At 39.0% G+C, this 18,783-nt stretch overlaps 1 protein-coding gene across 12 annotated transcripts in view; it reads left to right on the top strand.

Moving 5' to 3' along the window:
- The window catches only part of MAGI2 (membrane associated guanylate kinase, WW and PDZ domain containing 2), a 1,460,538-nt gene that overhangs the window by 1,324,520 nt on the left and 117,235 nt on the right, over nucleotides 1-18,783 (top strand). The gene's annotated exons all lie outside the window — the stretch shown is intronic.

Here is an 18,783-nt window from a genome sequence, read left to right on the forward strand (position 1 = left end):
CACACTAAAGGTTAGTTATTATAAGTAAAATCTAGAATTATTCTCGTCCTCCCTCCTTGCCCTTTAAGTTAATACAGAAAAGCTGTGGTTCTTGAGTTCTAGAGCCTCAGATTCTTCTACTGTTTTACCACCCAATTGCTCTTGGCAATGGAATGAACCTGTTATTCCTGCCACCAGGTCTGCCGTTTCTGTAGTCTCATTTTCGAGTCAGTGAATCATCCACAGTGCAAAAGTAGAAAGTGCAAATGTGTCTATTTTTCTCCCTCCCTTCACAATCCTTTGACAACTGGGGAGTCTCCAGGGGATTTGAACCCAGGCAAGGCTAACTGCAGAGAATAACAGCCCCTGCCCTGATTTAGCCCCAAGCTCCTCTTAACATCCTCTGCAGGTGGTTTTAGGATTAGTCTCTACCTGGTTTCTTGGCTCGCAGCTTCCCTGGGATGGGCAACAGAAGGGCACTTTCTTAACATGCTGCAAAGCCAACTCACAAGTGGTTCAATAGAATGAAATTAATCTTTGTAGTACAGGTGAACACAGCACAGCGCAGAAACTGTGAGTTAAATGACCAGAGCTCCGTGAGAGAGGACAACCCCACCACCAGCCCACAAGTGGATTTTAGAGTCGGGGGCTCCAAAAGGTGGCCACAATTTATAACAAATGGTCTAGTTGACTTCTCAATATATTCAGTTCTCCCAAGGCACAGAAGCCTAAATATAGAAGCACTCTTGCGTAAAAATGAATATTCTTTCTTGTAGAATTTAAACCAGAGCAGTAGTTCTCTGCCGTGTGGTCCCTTGGCATCAGCTTCCCCTCAAGGGGACATGTTAGTTAACAGCACAACATGGAGCCGCATGTCCTGAATGCGCGTCTCAGGGCCACTGAATCAGAAGCTCTAGGATTAAGGCCACCAGGCTGTGTTCGTGCGATCCATCTCCCGATGAATCCGGTACAAGGTTACGTTTGAGAACCACTGAGCTGGAGGGAAGCTGGGGTGACATAGGTGCGGCACAGTGAGGACGTGTGTGACCCAGGCTCTGTTCATTCCCCCTAGATCCTGTCCAGGGAGTTTTCCCGTCCACTGGTTTACCTCAGGTCTCTAAATCCATGTAAAAACAGATTTAGAATTCTGTAGACAGGTGCTCAATTTTATGAAAGCTGTTTTTCTTCTGGCAGGTGATAAAAATGAGTCTTCTACCCAGGTTTCAAAAAATGGTACTTTCACTCTTTGTCAACGATTATAAAAATCAGCAATATTTCCTCATTTTCGGTGTCATTTTTATATAGCAACGTATTCTTCCTGTGTACAAGCTGTCCAAAAGAAGTTATTATGGCCAGTTTTAGATATTATGGGTCTTTATTTTGGACTACTATATACATATATATTTCTAACATTTAATTCTCAAGGAAAACAAGTCACTTGAGAGTCACAGAAATTCTGGGGATCAGATTTTATTGGTTGATTTTATCTCTGATCTTTAAAATAAGGCTAGGACTTGTCAGGGATGACTTTTTTCTACTGTTATGGTTATACTTAATATTCAGACTTCTTTTTTTTTTTTTTTTTACTCATGGATTCTTATGGCACCAACAGAGAACTTGTCTAGGGTAACAAACTCCATGTCAGGGAAGAAAACTACTTCACCATATAAGTTCAGAAGTACTTATATTAGCTACTTTGAATGTGATAAATATTTTGTTATCTACAAAATTAAAGATCAGCAATTGTTCTTGATCATAGCACATAATTAATTCAGATTTTATTTTCATGTTTGATATCAAATTTTATCACTTAAAGCTAATCTTTTCTACCTTCATTAGTATTTACTAATTAGCAATAATGTTTATTTCACAGATATGTTTAAATTATTTCAGCAAGGAACAGGATAGATTAATATTTGCACAACTCAGTGGTTTGATTACTTTAAAATCATGCATAAACTGGATAACATATAGGTTACCAATATGGGAATTTAACAAACAAAAGTAATTAGGAATTCATTTTTCATCTTACTATAACATCCCCCCTTTATACCATTGTTGCCCAGGTCTATATCTGTGTATATATGAATCTGGGCAACAGTGGTAAGATCTACATATTTATATATATATATATATATATATATATATATATATCTTAAAAATCTGTGCAGATGATCCTTATAAGGCAGCTGCTCATTCCATGGGTATTATGGCTTGGTTTAGAAAGTTCCAAGACCTCTGAGAAAAGTAGGTGAACTAGAGATGCAAGAGCTACATTAAAAATAAGTTCAAGATGAGAAGCTGCCGCTGCTGCTGCTAAGTCACTTCAGTCGTGTCCGACTCTGTGACCCCAGAGACGGCAGCCCACAGGCTCCCCCGTCCCTGGGATTCTCCAGGCAAGAACACTGGAATGGGTTGCCATTTCCTTCTCCAATGCATGAAAGTGAAAAGTGAAAGTGAAGTTGCTCAGTCGTGTCCGACTCCTAGCGACCCCATGGACTGCAGCCTACCAGGCTCCTCAGTCCATGGGACTCTCCAGGCAAGAGTACTGGAGTGGGGTGCCATTGCCTTCTCCCAAGACGAGAAGCTAGCACAGGTTTTTCCCAACCTTTAAACCAGTCAGGCACGTTTCTCCTTGTTAATTGTGATTTCTTCACCTTCATTCTTAATGCATTATTGACTAAACAAGCTCTTCATGATCAAGTAATTTTGGAACACAGTGTATAGCTGCCCCCACCTTTTTTGTGATCGGAAATAGAAGGGAAAATCAGGAAGTATCTGGTAATAGCGTGGTGTCTTAGATTTAACTCAGTACAGTAAAATTGCCCAACTCAGAATCACTACACAAGAGCTAGGTGATTCTGAAAAATCATTTCATGTAATAGTTAATGAGTTTCTGTGCCTGAGGATTAGGGCTGTAACACTACTTTTGAACACTGAGTTAATGCACAGGTGTTAGCCTCTGAACCTGAGACTTTTCTGGATGTTTTATGTTAGTCTTGCTTGTAGGACAGTGGTGGTTTGTGCCAGTTTAGTAGTACAGGACTTTGCTGAGATTACAGAGAAGCCAGGTAAAGTGAGAGTCAAAGAAGGTGGCTAGCACCAGTGTGAAAGCATACCCCTTACACTGGGGAGTCTAATAAATGATGCCATAGATATGGATTTGTAAAGAATGTGCTTAGGCATCCGAGTGACCTCCTGGGCATCCAAGAGAAATGCCAAAAATCTTCCCTCCTCAGGGGTTCTCTCATGGATCTGGTGAGAGACAGGTAGGCATATCCCAAAAGTGGGTCCCAGGTGAAGTATTTCACTCTTGTCTTTCTGGGCATCTGCAGCAGGAACAGTTATCTTAGCAGAGATCTTTGGCAAATTAGACTGTCTGACTTTCAAATTGCTTAAGAAGTACTCGCAAAGAACATGATTTTTTCTTCTTCTTCTTCCTTGGAAAGTACTATACGCTTACTCAATTTTTTGGTTAAATAAACACTTTCTTTCCACTTGAAACAAGAGTCAGATCAGGCAAGCATCCTGATAGTACTTTTCCTAGTAAGGTCAATGGATTCCTTCAAAATATGAAAACGTACCAAAAGCAAACCACAATCAGAAAGTAGTGAGGAAAATAATGACTCTTTCTGAGGGTCAAATGTACAAGGCAAGTCTAGATACAGGGGAGAGGATAAGAAAATCTTTTTCAGAAGATCAATTTGATGCTTATTTTAAAAGATTCTAAAAACCCCTTTATCAGAAATGTATAAGTGTAACAATAAATGAATTTAAAGATTTACTAAAAATATAACTATTTTGATCCCTTCTAAACCCGCAGCCCTCTCTCAATCTCCAAAAAAAGCAAACATGATGGAAATGGCAACCCACTCCAGTATTCTTGCCCACAGAATCCCAGGGACAGAGGCTACAGTTCATGGGGTCACAAGAGTCGGGCACGACTTAGCAACTAAACCATCACCAACAACCATTTAACATCAATACCTATGAAACAGGAAGGATTATATCTATTAATACCATATAGAGTTGTTGGGAAAGTGTAAGCAGTTTTTCGGGAAGTAGAATTGATTTTTCTTATTAAGACAAAGAAGGGAGGTATTAATTTATGAGTGACTGACATTATTGAGAGACTTATACATGAGAACATGTCATGAAATGGAGCTTGAATAGCATAGTGCCATTAGAATAAACACTACGAAAAACAATGTGAAACATAATTTCATGAAATACTGACTTTATTTAAAAAATTAGCAAGTAGCAAGTTTTGACTTTAATTACTAGCTAATGTTTTAACACTATGTAATAAAAATTAAACACACAAAACAATCTGTAAATGTAGAAAATAAGGGGAATGGGAAATAGAAACATAATCATCTTGTCTGATTGCTCTTCCTTAGTCATTCAATAAGGGTGACATCAGAAGAGAAACACAAGTGACTTTCAGATTTCAAGGAAAAGTTTAAGAAAGGATTAGAACATATTAATAATCTGTTTTTAAAAGAAGACTTTTTAAGTTTATAAAAGAGTCTAATAAAGTTGAGAGGGATAAAATGTTCATAACTGATGAATAAATCTCTGGTATGAAGCTCTTAGGGACACAATCTAATTAAAAACTGAGTATAAATAGAAAGCACAGGCAAAGAATAATGACTGTATGAAGTGATTTACCGGTGAAGCTCAGTGAAGCAGGAATCTAAGAAATCAAGAGACTTCTGGAGGGAAGAGATAGTGCTTAAAGAAAAATCTGAGAGTCAAGTTAGAAGACATCTGAAAAGAGATCAAGTTTGAAAGGTAAAATGTTTCCTTGAATATTTACCTTGAAAAGGTAAACTATTTTCCTGTTTCCATAAAAGTAGAATACATTTCCTATTTCATAAAATGCTTTTTTTATTTTCAAGAAATAGCATCACTTTTCGCTTCCCCACCTTAATAACTGGGTAGTAGCTATCTGTGCCTACTTAGCATTGCATAAACTTATTTATAAAATGGTTTATCTTCTTCCTGAAACTCATATGTGACAAAGTCAACCAGGAGTGGGCCTTGAGATCACCTACAAAAATTTGTAAGACTGAACAATGTGTGAAAAAGATACTGCTTACCCATCATTTTCTTTCTTTTTTAATGAAAAAGCAACTTCCCTGATGGCAGCTTCTCTTAAATTCATCACCTCTCCTGTGGACCAGACACGGCTAGCCTGTGACTATAGAAAGTATTCTACTTTATATTGTTTTAATTAAACATAAAACCAGAAGAACATTTCTAACATATGTAATAGTATAAACACTAACAATGATTCAGGCACCCGTGAGCCCTTATCCCAACTTAAAAAAGCAGAACATCTCCAGTCTCCCATGATTCCATTCTCCTCCCACTCTCCAGCCCCCAGAGGTAACCAGCACCCTAAATATTATCATTCCTTCTGGTCTTACCACACATGTATGTACCTCTCAACTGTATCATTTAGTTTTGTACACTTAGTGAACTTAACATGAATGAATCTTATACATGTTCTTCTCTGTGGTTTACTTTTTATATATTATGTTCATAGCACTCATCCAAGTTGATGCATGAAGATGTAAATTATGCCATTGTATGAATATGCTACAGTCTCCATTAGTTATAAATGGCGAGTTGAAGTTTTCTGTATTAGTGGACACTGGACTTTTTCCAATTTTTTTTTTTTTTTTTGCAACTAATACTATCCTTGTATATACTTCCTGCTGCACATATGCACAACTTTCTCTAGACTAGACTATATACCTAGGAGAGCATATATTTAACTAAATAATACAAAGATATTTTCCTAGGTGGTTGTACAAATTTATACTCATACTGGCAATATGAAAGTTTCCCTTCCTTTACATCCTCACAAGACTTGTACTTCAGGCTTTTAAATTCTTATTCTGGTAGGTAGAAAATTATATATAAATGCAAATATAAACCTATTTCTTGATTACAAATAATATTTCTTTTCTTAGGTTTATTGGGCTTTATTTCCTCCCAAATAAAGATGTCTATTCATATCTTTACCCCATCTTCTGTTAAATCATTCCTTCTTTTCATATTGATTTTGAGCCAAGTATTTATATGTTCCTGATGATGGTTTTTCATTGATTGATGTGTTGCAAATATCTTGTTCCACCTTATGGCTTGTAGTTTTACTTTCATTATAATGCCCTTTCATAAACAGAAGATCTTAATTTTAGTGTAATTGACTTAATCAGCCTTTTCTTTTATAATTTCTGCTGTCTGTGTCATCTTTGAAAAATCGTTCCCTAAGTCATATTCTTGAAGACCCCCTACATCTTCTTCTAAAAGTCTTATAATTTTGCTTTTTCAAATCTGTCTTTAATTAGGTAGAATTGATTTCTGCGTGTGGAAAAAGGAAGAAATCCAATTTCAGTTTTTCCATATGGATAACCACCTGTCACAGCATCATTTATTGGGTATCCTCTCATTTCCCTGCAATCTGCAGTGACAGCTCCATAGTAAATACGATGGGCTGTTTATAGGTTCCTTATACTGCTCTACTGGTCTGTTTGTCTATACCTACATCAATACTATACTTATCTACCTTTTAATAAGTCTTGAGTTTTGATGGAGAAACTTCCTATCCCCTCATCCCCAGACATACTTCTTAATTCTTCAGGAGTGTTTGAATTTTCTTGGACCTTAGCCCTTCCATATAAAATTTTAGCAGTTTCTTGTCCTATTGGGTTTTTATTGGAATTGCTTGGAATCTATAAATAAAAGTGGAAAACCTTGTATCTTTATAATATTGAGTCTTTCTATCTGTGAGCATGATATAATCTATTTATTTTGATTTTCTATAAAGTGCTTAAAGTTTCATAGTATTTTCCATAATTTTGATAGATTGATTCTAAGCATTTGCACATTTTCTTAATACTTTTACTCTTGTATTTTAATGTAATATTGAAATTAACTGTACCAATAAAAAAAAAACAGTTGATTTCTGTATATTTATCAGTTGTATCATACAAAATTACTAAATTCATATTAATTCAAATAACTTATCTGTAACTTCCTCTAGATTTTCTACATAGATACTCACATTTTCTGTGTCTTTCAAGTCCTTTTATTTATTTTTATTATTTTATATATTTATTTACTTGGTTTTCAGTATGATGCTAAATAGAAGTGGTCAAACAAGCACTCATATTTAATTCTAATCTTAAAGGGAATGCTTTCACCATTAAGCATAATGTTGAATGAATTTATATAAATAAGCTTTATCAATTAAGAATGTTCCATTCTATGGATAAGGAAGTTTTGGTACATACATGCTGCTGCTGCTGCTAAGTCACCTCAGTCGTGTCCGACTCTGTACGACCCCATAGACGGAAGCCCACCAGGCTCCCCCGTCCCTGGGATTCTCCAGGCAAGAACACTGGAGTGGGTTGCCATCTCCTTCTCCAGTGCATGAAAGTGAAAAGTGAAAGGGAAGTCGCTCAGTCGTGTCTGACTCCTAGTGACCCTATGGACTGCAGCCCACCAGGCTCCTCCATCCATGGGATTTTCCAGGCAAGAGTACTGGAGTGGGGTGCCATTGCCCTCTCCATATACAATGGAATATTACTCGGCCTTAAAAAGGAACAAATTTGAGTCAGTTGAACTGAGGTGGATGAACCTAGAGCTTGTTACATAGAGAGAAGTAGGTCAGGAGAAAAATATCATATATAAATGCATATATATGGAATCTAGAAAAATTATACTGATGAACCTATTTGCTGGACAGAAATAGGGACACAGACACAGAGCACAGACTTGTGAACACAACAGGGCCAATTGAGAAAGTAGCACTGAAGCATATACATTTCCGTATTAAAATAGATAGCTAGTGGGAAGTTGCTATACAACACAGGCAGCTCAACCCAGTGCTCTGTGACAATCTAGAAGGGTAGGATGGGGGTGGGGAGGGGTGGAGGTTCAAGAGGGAGGGGATGTATGTATGCTCAAGGCTGATTCACATTGTTGTATGGCAGAAATCAACACAACATCTTAAAGCAATTATCTTCCAATTAAAAATAAATTCAAAAAAAAAGAATATTCCATTCTGTTACTAGTTTGCTAGATAGTTAATTATGAACACATGTTGAATTTTGTGAACTATTTGTACATCCACAGAAAACATATAATCTTTTCCCTTTAATATGCTAATTAATATAATTAAGAATATTATTCATATATTAATGGAATTTTATGTTAAATCATTCTTGATTTCTCAGATAAACTATATTTATTCATGATAATCTTTTTGATGCATCATTCAATTCAATTTTCTGTTATTTCCCTTAAACTATTTGCAGCTTTATTCTTAAGTAAGATTAGCCTGTAATTTTCTTTTCTTGAAGTGTTGGTGAATAATTTCAACATTAGTGTTATACTAGTCTTATTAAGTGAGAAAGAATAATCCCTTTTGTTATTGTCATCATTGTTGTTATATGGAAAAGCTTATGTAAGTTGAGAATTGTCCTTGAGTGTTTGGTAGGATGAACCTGTAAATCCATCCAGATCTAGTATATTTTCTTTGTGTGAAAATTTTAAACTACATTATGTTTCTATAATAATTAGGGTATTCTTTAGTTTCTCTGTTTCTTCTTGGATCAATTCTGATCATTTTTTTCTGATAATTTATTTCATCTTAGTTTTCAAAGTTTCTATAAGATTATCTTATTATATTTTTAATATTTAAAGATTTTTGTTTATGTTCCCTTCTCATTTACCTGACTATTGCATATGTATGTATTCTTTCTGTTTTTCTTTGTTAATCATGTCAGGGGATTTGGCCATTTTTTTATTCTTTTAAAGAACCAGCTTACATATTTGTTCTCTGGCTTATTCATTTATTTTTATATTTGATATTTCCTTGGCTCCATTTTCTTTGAGTCAACTCTGTTCTTATTTTTCTTGTTCCTTAAGTTGAACGCTTAGATCAGTAGTTCTGAAGTTTTCTTTATTTCTATTAATAATGTACAAATTTAAGGCTGTAGTTTCAATATATAGTATGCTCATTTTTTTAAAGTTCTAAATATATTCTGATTTCCACTATGACTCATTCCACTGTTTTCTTTTTTATTCATGGATTATTTAGAAGATGTGTTTGGTTTTTATTCCTAAGAGTATGGGAATTTTTTGGTTAGTTTTCTCTTCTTAATTTCTAATACAATTCCATTGCCATAAGAGAATATATTCTATATGATTTCAATTTTTCAAATTTGTTGTGGCTTACTCTTCAAGTTTATGTGTATTCAGGTTTTTTATATGATCCATATGTGCTTGAAAAGAATGTAAGAATGTGCATTCTGTAATTATTGAGTGCAATATTCTATAGCTGTGTTTACCTAAAGCTTAGGTATTGTGTTATTCAAATAGTCTCTATTCTCAATAATTTCTATCTGATATGTTATATATTGAACTAGGTGCTTTAAACATTTTTTTGTTAAAAATCTTGTACATTTTTCTTTGATCTGTCAAGCTTTACTTTATGTTTACTGTGTTATTTGGTACTCAGATATTTGTTATATTTTCCAGGTAAATTGAATCTTTTATCATATGCAGCAACCTATCACATCTCTGTCAGTGCTTTTTACTTTCAAGTCTGTTTTGTCTGGTATTAGTAAGTACACTAAGTTTTCCTTATCTGGTGTGTCTTCTGTCCTTTGCTTTCAACTTTTTGTGTCCTTATATTTTATGTGTTTCTCTGGTCTATGTAGCTATTTTTGAATTTTTTAAACAATATGTCTTCACTAACTCATTATAGTCAATTTACATTAATTTTGATTACCAATAATTTTATTTGATCCTATTGTTTATTCTGTTCCTTTTCTGTCCCACTCTTTTTGTTCTTTTTAGCTTACTTTGAATAAGTCTTTGGGTTTCCAGTTTATGCAGGTATCTCCTATTTACAGGGCCAAGCTGTATTTTCTATTCCTGATGCGCATCCATCAAAATGGAAACAGGTTTCCCAGAAAAAGGTAAAACTCTGTTTGGCATTTGTTTGCCTCCTAAGAGTCCTACCTACATTCACTTTGTTTTTGGCATCAGAGGAGCCTTTAGTTTCTTGCCTGTTCAGCAACGGTAATTTGGGTTATCTAACCCAGCATTTTGCTAGAAGCAAGTTTATGTCACATATATCCTTAATGACCAAATTATGGTTGCTAAAACTATCTCCTGCCTTAGAACTGTCAATTAATCTCCCTCTCAGTGTCTCTATGTAAGAACCCCAGAGGGTACCCTCCATGTGCCAGCTACAGTCATTCTGTAGCCTGTCTTCTTCTCCATCTCCAATTCCACTGCCCTCTGCCCATATAGCCACTGATGAGTTCTTGCTCCAGCCCTGCTGAGACCTCCACAGCTTGGCCCTAGGGTGGGCCCAAGGTGTCCAGCCCCTGTGATATGCACTCTGCTGCGTTCTGGGCAGAGAGAAGCATGGCTCCCTCCTCACCCCCAGCCACTCTTTGCCTCCTCTGCACTCCAGTAGCTCTGCTTTGCCCACAGTCTCACAAAGCTTAGGGGTGGTCACAGACTCACTTCCTGCAGGAACCAGGTAGGGAACAGAACAAGTGAAGAACACAGGGCCCTTGGCCTTCCTAAGGAGCAGCCTCTACTGCCAAGGCCAACTGTGAATCTGTGGGAATGCTGTCTTCCTCCTTTTAAGTCTTCAAACTTTCAAGAGAAAGCAAAAATCTGTATTCTTAAGAATTAGCTAGACTTGAAAAAATTTTTCATTTAAAAAACCTGCACAAGCCAAACAAGTCTCCAGAAGGTGTGGGGTTCACAGCTACCCCATTTCCATCATCTATTGTAGACAGATCCTAAAGCAAAGGGGAGGCAGAATGGCTGAGGGCAGGGATGGGGAAGCAGCTCCTATTCTAGGGACCCAGGGTCTGGGGACCCAGTGCAGTTAGCCAGTAGTATGCTGGTGTAACTAGTACTCTTGTTTTTTCTTACTCCAGTATTACTGGTGTAACTTTTAGGAGAAGTGAATGCAGGACTGCTCAAAATGTTTCAGCATTGTGCATGGTGAGGAAAATCTTGGGAAAATTTTGATCTTCTGCCTCCTCTTTGTACTTGAATTTTTAAAGATGGTTTTCACTCCTAGAAAACTTATTTTAATGGCCCAAAATGATTTTGTGTTTGTCATCTCCTGCCAGATCCTAGAGAAATCAGTTCTGAGAGGGGCCATGTTTAGTAGGGTGCATATTCCTGCTGACCGTGCAGAAGAACCCAACTTTATCTTCCATGGACCAGTATTGTTTGTCTAGGCCATGAATGCATGGCCTGCATAGCTGCCTGAATCTGCGGAGGAGCCCTTTTCATATCTAGCTTCATCCTGCCGTTGAGTTTGAGTAGCATGGACATATTGTCTTGAATGAATATGCCCTGAGTCTAGAGAAACAAAGCAAAGAATCTGTCTCCCTTAGCAACAAGAGACTCTCTCACACAGAATTTCCCCACAGGAGGAAAAAGTTAGGTTAAAAACAGTGAGATACACCCATCCATGGGTCTTGGCTTGAAGAGTCTATCTCTGTTAATTGACATATGTCTGTGAAGAACTACATTCACTTCATTTATGTTTAATCATCTAATCTAAGGTACTTTCATTGTCACTTAAATTCACTCAGTTTCTTCCTTACCTTGAAGGCTGGCTTAGAAGGAAGTTCTTATCTGTCTTAGTGACTTCTTAGGCTACTCCCTACATTGGTCCCTTTCCTTCTTCCCTTGTCTACTCCTCCCTTATCAGGAAATATGGGGTACTAGAATGGCGGGAGCCTGGAAGACCTGATACTCAAACTGGCTCAACAACTCACTGCCTATCTAGCTCTGACCTTGGACGAGTTACCCTGTCATACAGCTATTTCTATAGCTTCAAACAAATACCAAGCCTCCTGTGGGCAGCTTCAGGGGTACACACATTGGGGAAAAAGTGTCCTCCTAGCCAGCATGACCAGTTGAATCAACCCTAGCAACTCATAGAATGATAGCATGTCTACATATCCCATAAGTTATTCAATAGAATCAATTTTATTTATCTGTAAAATGGGAAAATATTTTCCCGGAAGGGGAAAATGCCTGCTTCGATACTCCTGAGTTTCCATCTCTTCTTTCTCTTTCTTCTGCTCCTCAAGGCTTATGCTTCTATTAAAATACTCAGTAGTCTAAACTGGAGATACAGAATGCATTTTTTTAAGTAAATGTGGAGATCAAGAGGCCATGAAAGCTTTGAAAATAAAAATCAACATGTATTTACCTCCCCCCTCCCCCATCTATTAGATAAAGCGGCTCCTTTTGAAAATGCAAAAGGAGCACTGGTCTATCTGCCCAGTGCTTAAAAACCTTCAGTGGCACCCCATTTCTTTCAGGGTAAAGATCAGACCCACCCAAGGCTATCCATACCCATAATGGATATATCCATATCCATTCCAGCTCTGTCTCCCTCCCCAGCTCAGCTCACCTGGGCTCCCCTGCTTTCCATGCAGCTGACAACCAGGCTCTCTCAGTCTCTGATAGTTCACGTGCTTCCCTCTCCTCTTCACGAGATTATCTCCTCCTTGTCCTTCTCATCCCAGCTCAAACATCTCATCCCCAGAGAAGGCTTCTCTTCTCCCCTCTCTGATCAGGTCATATCTGCCTGTCACAGGCGCTTCATAGCATCTTTCCTACTGCTCGTTTTACATTTATGTGTGATTATGTTATGACATTTGTCTCTCTAGAATATAAGCTCTGGGGAGTGGGAGCCATGTTGCTCTGTGCTCCCCACTGTACCCCTGTGCCTGACACATGGTGAATGCTCAGTAAACATTTACTGCTGAATGAATGCATGAACAGAAGCCTTTGAAGGGCAGGATACAATAAGCAAGCTCACTAAGTTTGGGGATAGTTTGTAATTTCCTCAATTCTGTCTCGTTGCAACAAAAATTTGAAGCAACGGACAGACCAGTGTTACAGCTCAGTTTTATTTAGAAAGTAAAGGGAAATACATCCTTGAGGCATGAGGGCATGCCGACCCAAAAGACATGAAAAGAGAGGCCTCTGTCCCAATTTTGGCTCCTCTTTTTATGTTTTTCTCCTCCCCCTGGGCCTGCCCTGTGTAAATTAGGCTAGCCAGGAGTGCTGTTTGTTTTACCTGTGGTCCTCACTCCAGTCCTCCTGGGACCTTCCTTTGTTCTATTTTTGCAAGCTTTTCCCTTCCTTGTCTTTTAATCACTACCATTCTGGTCTCCTTTTTCCTATTCTAACTACCTAACATTAAGTACATGACCACAAAGGCACCTGATGGACCAGGCCATGGGACTTCATAGATAACTAAGTATATGAATACACAGGGCAAATTCAGTCTAACTCACGGTGAGCTTCTTATGCCCTAGTGCCTCATTGTAAATGCACCATTGTTTTGAGGCTGTATTTAATTATTACAGATTTTGCAGTGTCAAGGAGATGGTATAGGCAAAACCTTACTGTGCCTAATATTATTTAAATACCCTTAATCTTAAATTACATGACAGTTCATGTCTTGCCTTCCTCATCTGTAAACTCCTTATCACCAAATGGGAATGACAAGGTAAGAGTGGAAAATAAGGTAAAATAAGGTCAAACAGGAAATAACGAAGAACCTCAAAAGCATGAGGTATGCGATACATGACAGAATAAAGGGTTACAAGACAGGTGTGCCGGAGCCTATTAGAAAAGGTCCACAGGAGAGCAGTGTAGTTGGCCGAATGATGGAACAACAGAGCTTGGCAGAATATTCCAACTCTGCAGAGCTGAGTTCCTATCAGGTCAATGCAGATAAATGAGGTAAGGAGTTGATAAAATCGAGAGCACAAGAGAAGAGAGATAACAAGTGCTTAAGAGAGGAATAAAGCAGTCTAACTGGAGAATCAAAGCAGTTGTCTGGGCTCAGGTAGATCATTTCAGGAACCCTGCCTTGCAAAGATCACCTACCCGATGTTTCATCACCTTCGGGTGCTGACACTCAGTAAACACAGAAAGCTTATCCTGCATGAAGCGTGAGCCTTTACATGTCATCACAGCCCTTATCACTCAGCCGCCCATCGTCTCTCAGCCATCACTCTGAATCACCCTTCAGATCATCTGCAAAAGTGAGGCTTTCCCTTTATTGTTTGATTCTGCTCCGTGCCTTTTATGAAGAAAAAGAAAAACCCCCTCACAAAGATCAAATCCATTACCTTTCTATTTTCAGAGTCTGACCTATGAACGCTGTTAAATGTGCTATGTGAGTTCCTTTCAGGAATGAGGGAGAGCATTGCCTTGATTAGAGAAGGAGCCATAGGCAGCAGAGCCGGCTCACTGGCTCTAGACTCCATTGTCAATTATTTAAGGCTCATTATCCCACTCGGGGAGGGCCCCAGTTTCTCTGCCCTGTTTCTTCTTCTTTGGGTTGTGCAACTTTGAACCATTTCAAAAGCAGCTTCCCATGAGGGCTGGTTAAAGGTTTGATAAGAAATCAAAGGGTTAGTGTTAGGATTGCATCTTGGTGGGGAAAGACACAGAAGAAATTGAATAAATTGGAAGTTAGGAGAATCTTCGCATTTTAATTATTCTTTTTTTTTTTTTTTTTTTTGCCTATGGAAAAGAATGAGAACATTTACAAACCACTGCCGTGATCTGACAAACACATTTTACTTGCCTCTTCAGTGAGAGGAGGATTTGTGAGTATAGATTCCTCTTTTCTACTAAATCATCATTTCTCCATCTGTATCTGAGAATAAATCAAGATTTCTTCCCTCTTCATTCTTATGAAGTGTCTTCCCAGTGTTTATGCAAAATTGGTATTCTGCCTGAGATTTTTTTTTTGTCATCCCATCTTTCCCCTAGACCTAAAGCTTTTCTTCTGAGTAGGTAGAGAGTCACTCGGTTTGCTCTGTCTACTCTTCTACTTCTCTTTTAATCAGGAAAATGGACACAAAATACATCTTGATCCTTATGCACACAGGACTTTGCACAGCAGAGCAAACAGTACTGCCCTTATCTTGACACAATGCCATCTTAGTGTCTCATGTCTTTGTGTAATGATCTGCCAAAGGGGTGACTGTGCCACTAGTCTTTAGGACACTGTCAACAATATTAGTCTATTGCAGGATGTAAAGGGGATTCTTCAACCTATTAGCATGACTTTGCCTTATTCTTCTTGAGAGAAGAACAACTGAGCACAGAAAGGGAAATTAAAGTCAAATGAACAGCAGAGCAATTCAGAAGCTCTCAAGAGGCAGGCTCTCTTGTCTTCAAATGTGAGTCCAGGTCATTCATGCTTCTCCTCCGTGGTGCCCTGGTGTCTTGCCCTTGGGCAAAACAGCATCCTCAGTCCACAGCCTGTTCATTCCCTGGGGCTGCTGCTTGGTGCCTGCACTATTGAACAAAGAAATGGCCTCTGTTCCTGCCTGCAGAAGGTTGCTGCCTCCTTCTCTGGGATTAAAAAGGTCGTTACTGTGTCTGGCTCCTGACTGATTCAACTTGACAAGATACTGGTTTTTCAGTAAGTTCTTCTGTATATTGGAATCCACCAGCTGTTTTTGACCCTGTGTGAAACAGCACAATCTCCTAGGCAGGCTTGTCTCATTACTGGCCAGCTTTAGGAGTTGTGGACTGACATCCCTTCTAAATGCCTAACCTGAATTTCTGACTGCCTGTTGGATGTCCAAGTCACTCATTTTCCATTTCAAACCAAGAAATTTTCCATTTCTTGACACAATGCCATCTTAGAGTCTCACTTCTTTGTGTAATGATCTGCCAAAGCAGTGACTATACCACTGGTCTTTAGGACACTGTCAGCAGTATTAGTTTCTTGCATGAAGTAAAGGAGATTTCTTCAACCTATTAGCGTGACTTTGCCTTGTTCTTCTTGAGAGAAGAGTGATTGATCCCAGAAAGGGAAGTTAAGGTCAAATGTAAAGAAGCAAAGAGAGGCAGTATTAATGACTACTGAAAAGTGGGTCATTTCCAAATATCATCTTCCTAGCTAAAGAGAGAACAAGCAAGGAAGACTGAGAGGTATACCTGATACCAGAGGGAATTGGGGAGCAAACTGCTGAGTTAGTGCTTGGAGTTAGCTATTCAGAGTGTGCTGGGTCCCGAGCAGAGGCTGGCGTGAAGGAAGCCAGAGCACAGTGCCTCGATCTGTCTTTCTGGAAATGGATATATACTTCAAGGATGTTATTGTTGTTCAGTCACCCAGTCATCTCCAACTCTTTGCAACTCCACGGACTGCAGCATGCCAGGCCTCCCCGTCCCTCACCATCTCCCAAGGTTTGCCCATGTTTATGTTCATTTATACCATGCAGCCATCTCATCCTCTGACACCGTCTTCTCCTTCTGCCCCCAATCCTTCCAAGTATAAGGGACTTTTCCATTGAATTGGCTGTTCTCATCAGTTGACCAGAATACTGGAGCTTCACCTTCAGCATCAGTTCTTCCAATGACTATTCAGGGTTTATTTCTGATGGGTTTGATCTCCTTGATGTCCAAGGGACTCTCAGGAGTCCTTTCCAGCACCACAGTTCAAAGGCATCAACTCTTTGGCACTCTGCCTTCTCTACGGTTCAGTTCTCACAGCCATCAGTGACCACAGGGAAGACCATAGCCTTGACTATATGGACTTTTGTCAGCAAAGTAGTGTCTCTTCTTTTCAACACACTGTCTAGGTTTCTTACAGCTTTCCTGCCAAGAGGCAATCATCTTCTGATTTCATGGCTTCAGTCACCATCCGCACTGATTTTAGAGCCCAGGAAAAGGAAATCTGTCACTACTTCCACCTTTTCCATTTGCCATGAAGTCATGGGGCCAGATGCCATGATCTTAGTTTTTGTTTTGTTTTGTTTTGTTTTTCAATATTTAGTTTTAAGCCGGCTCTTTAGCTCTTCTTCTTCCCATCAAGAGGCTCTTTAGTTCCTCTTTACTTTCTGCCATTAAGGTAGTATCATCCTCATATCTGAGGTTGTTGATGTTTCTCCCACCTATCTTAATTCCAGCTTGTAACTCATCCAGCCTAAACTTTCTCAAGAAGTACTCACGTGTGAGTTGAATAAAGAGGGTGGCAGCACAACCCTGTTATATTCCATTCTCGATCCTGAACCAAGCAGTTGTTCCATAGGGTTCTAAATGTTGCTTCTTGACCTGCACAAAGTTTTCTCACAGTCAGGTAAGATGGTCTGGTATCCCCATCTCTTTAAGAGCTTTCTACAGTTTGTTATGATCCACACAGTCAAAGGCTTTAGTGTAGTCGACGAAACAGATACAGATGTTTTTCTGGAATTCCCTTGCTTTCTCTATGATCCAGCAAATGTTGGCAATTTGATCTCTGGTTCCTCTGCCTTTTCTAAACCTAGCTTGGACATCTGGAAGTTCTTGGTTCACGTAATGCTGAAGCCTAGCATGCAAGATTTTAAGTATGACCTTAAACTAGCGTGGACATTGAGTGCAATTGTCCAACCATTTAAACATTCTTTGGTACTACCCTTCTTGGGAATTGGGATGAGGATTGACCTTTTCCAGTCCTGTGGCCACTGCTGGGTCTTCCAGATTTGCTGACATATTGAATGCAACACTTTGATAGCATCATCCTTTAGGGTTATGAATATCTATACTGGAATTTAATCATGTCCACTAGCTTTATTGACTGGAGTGCTTCCTAAGGCCCACTTGACTTCATACTCCAGAATGTCTGGCTTTGGGTGATTGACCACACCATCATGGTTACCCGGTTCATTAAGATATTTTTTTTGTACAGTTCTTCATGTGTTCTTTCCATCTCGTCCTGATCTCTTCTCTGTCTACTAGATCTCTACCACTTCTGTCCTTTATTGTGCTCATTTTTGGGCAAAATATTCCCTTGATATTTCTAATTTTCCTGAAGAGATCTCTGGTCTTTTCCCTTCTGTTGTTTTCCTCTATTTTTATGCACTGTTCATTGAAGAAGGCCTTTTTGTCTCTCCATGTGAATCTCTGGAACTCTGCATTTGTTGGAGGTACCTTTCCCTTTCTTCAAGGATCCTTATGTCAAATCCCAAATTATACATTCTCGTCTTTAATTTCACTGCCATTGTCACGATACAGACCCTCATTTGTTAGCCAGAAATGTCCCAGTAAACAGATAGGTCCCACTTGTCTCCCATTTCTCCTGCTCATTCTTTATACTACCACCCAAATTATATATTCCTAAATTGCAGGTATAATCAAATATCAGTTTAGTTCAGTCACTCAGTCGTGTCTGACTCTTTGCAACCCCATGAATCACAGCATGCCAGACATCCCTGTCCATCACCAACTCCCGGAGTTCACTCAAACTCGTGTCCATCAAGTCGGTGATGCCATGCAGCCATCTCATCCTCTGTCATCCCCTTCTCTTCCTGCCCCCAATCCCTCCCAGCATCAGGGTTTTTTCCAGTGAGTCAACTCTTCGCATGAGGTGGCCAAAGTATTGGACTTTCAGCTTCAGCATCATTCCTTCCAAGAACACCCAGGACTGATCTCCTTTAGGAGGGACTGGTTGGATGTCCTTGCAGTCCAAGGGACTCTCAAGAGTCTTCTCAAACATCACAGTTCAAAAGCATCAATTCTTCAGTGCTCAGCTTTCTTCACAGTCCAACTCTCACATCCATACATGACCACTGGAAAAACCATAGCCTTGACTAGACAGACCTTTGTTGGCAAAGTAATGTCTCTGCTTTTCAATATGTTATCTAGGTTGGTCATAACTTTCCTTCCAAGGAGTAAGCGTCTTTTAATTTCATGGCTGCAATCTCCATCTGCAGTGATTTTGGA

This window comes from Bos indicus, chromosome 4, assembly GCF_029378745.1.
Source record: "Bos indicus isolate NIAB-ARS_2022 breed Sahiwal x Tharparkar chromosome 4, NIAB-ARS_B.indTharparkar_mat_pri_1.0, whole genome shotgun sequence".
In the NCBI taxonomy this organism is placed as follows: Eukaryota; Metazoa; Chordata; class Mammalia; order Artiodactyla; family Bovidae; genus Bos; species Bos indicus.